The following is a 2,453-nucleotide window of genomic DNA, read 5'->3' as shown; positions in this document are numbered from 1 at the left end:
TTGACAAAAGTGAAAATGTAAAAAAAAAAAAAAAAGGGAAATTCTGATAAAAAAAATCTAGCATAATTTGTTTGCAGATGCCACTAATTCTATTCAATACAATGACATTCATTCACTTTAAGTAAGGTTTAAGTGTTGAAATACTGTATATGTCATGCACAATTTCAGTCATATCACAAGATACAATACATAGTAAAAATACAATAAAAGTCTCAAAGGGAATTAAACAAACACATATTTTCCTGCTAAAACTGCAGCTAATATATATATATATATATATATTAACATATATATATATATATATATATATACACACATACATACATACATACACACACACACACACAGTATCTCACAAAAGTGAGTACACCCCTCACATTTTTGTAAATATTTGATTATATCTTTTCATGTGACAACACTGAAGAAATGACACTTTGCTACAATGTAAAGTAGTGAGTGTACAGCTTGTATAATAGTGTACATTTTCTGTCCCCTCAAAATAACTCAACCACACAGCCATTAATGTCTATACCGCTGGCAACAAAAGTGAGTACACCCCCAAGTGAAAATGTCCAAATATGGCCCAATTAGCCATTTTCCCTCCCCGGTGTCATGTGACTCGTTAGTATTACAAGGTGTGAATGGGGAGCAGGTGTGTTCAATTTGGTGTCATCGTTCTCACACTCCCTCAAACTGGTCACTGGATGTTCAACATGGCACCTCATGGCAAAGAAATCTCTGAGGATCTGAAAAAAAGAATTGATGCTCTACATAAAGATGGCCTAGCCTAGAAGATTGCCAAGACCCTGACACTGAGCTGCAGCATGGTGGCAAAGAACATACAGCGGTTTAACAGGACAGGTTCCACTCAGAACAGGCCTTGCCATGGTTGCCCAAAGAAGTTGAGTGCACATGCTCAGCATCATATCCAAAGGTTGTCTTTGGGAAATAGACGTATGAGTGCTGCCAGCATTGCTGCAGAGGTTGAAGGGGTGGGGGGCCTGTCAGTGCTCAGACCATACGCCGCACACTGCAACAAATTGGTCTGTATGGCTGTAGTCCCAGAAGGAAGCCTCTTCTAAAGATGATGCACAAGAAAACCTGCAAACAGTTTGCTGAAGACAAGCAGACTTAGGACATGTATTACTGGAACCATGTCCTGTGGTCTGATGAGACCCAGATAAACTTATTTGGTTCAGATGGTGTCAACCGTGTGTGGCGGCAACCAGGTGAGGAGTACAAAGACAAGCATGTCTTGCCTACAGTCAAGCATGGTGGTGGGAGTGTCATGGTCTGGGGCTGCATGAGTGCTGCCAGCACTGGGGAGCTACAGTTCATTGAGGGAACCATGAATGCCAACATGTACTGTGACATACTGAAGCAGAGCATGATCCCCTCCCTTCGGAGACTGGGCCGCAGGGCAGGATTCCAGCATGATAACGACCCCAAACACACCTCCAAGATGACCACTGCCTTGCTAAAGAAGCTGAGGGTGAAGGTTATGGACTGGCCAAGCATGTCTCCAGACCTAAACCCTATTGAGCATCTGTGGGGCATTCCCAAATGGAAGGTGGAGGAGCACAATGTCTCTAACATCCACCAGCTCAGTGATGTCGTCATGGAGGAGTGGAAGAGGACTCCAGTGGCAACCTGTGAAGCTCTGGTGAACTCCATGCCCAAGAGGGTTAAAGCAGTGCGGGAAAATAATGGTGGCCACACAAAATATTGACACTTTGGGCCCAATTTGGACATTTTCACTAGGGGTGTACTCACTTTTGTTGCCAGCGGTTTAGACATTAATGGCTGTGTGTTGAGATATTTTGAGGGGACAGCAAATTTACACTGTTATACAAGCTGTACACTCACTAATATACAACTACTTATATAAACAAATGGGATGACGATCTGTAACTGTGTTATATTAAAAGATTAAAGAAATCGGTTTTTGAATTATTATTGTTTTTATAAAAAAATGTTAAAGCATACTTTTTTACATAAATTTTGTCAAGAATCAACACTGATTTGAACAATACATACCGGTGAGTGCAAACAGAGTTTATGGCACAATAAATAATGCCGTACAAATAAAAAGAAAAAATAATTAAAAACGACATTCAGTGTGACCAAAAGCCAGTATAAATGGGCATTTGATAAAAACTGTAACCCAAAGTAGCAAAAATGCTCTTATTATATGATTTTAATTCTACTGAGGATGAAAATACTGATCTGAAATGCTCCTGGGTAGACACATACAAGTTGCAAAATAAATACATAAAGATTACAAGGCTATCTTTCACCTAAACTGCAATAAGTAATAAGTTCAAATATTACAATATTTTTTGATAATTTACAAATATTGAAGTGCCACTAACATTACTGCGTATAAAAATGGCAGATAAAGGACGCTTTGCAAAGACACAATTAATTCCAGCCAAGCAATATAATGATTCAGA

This window comes from Xyrauchen texanus, chromosome 15 (genome assembly GCF_025860055.1).
Source record: "Xyrauchen texanus isolate HMW12.3.18 chromosome 15, RBS_HiC_50CHRs, whole genome shotgun sequence".
NCBI lineage: Eukaryota > Metazoa > Chordata > Actinopteri > Cypriniformes > Catostomidae > Xyrauchen > Xyrauchen texanus.
Note: the sequence above shows the minus strand (reverse complement) of the source record.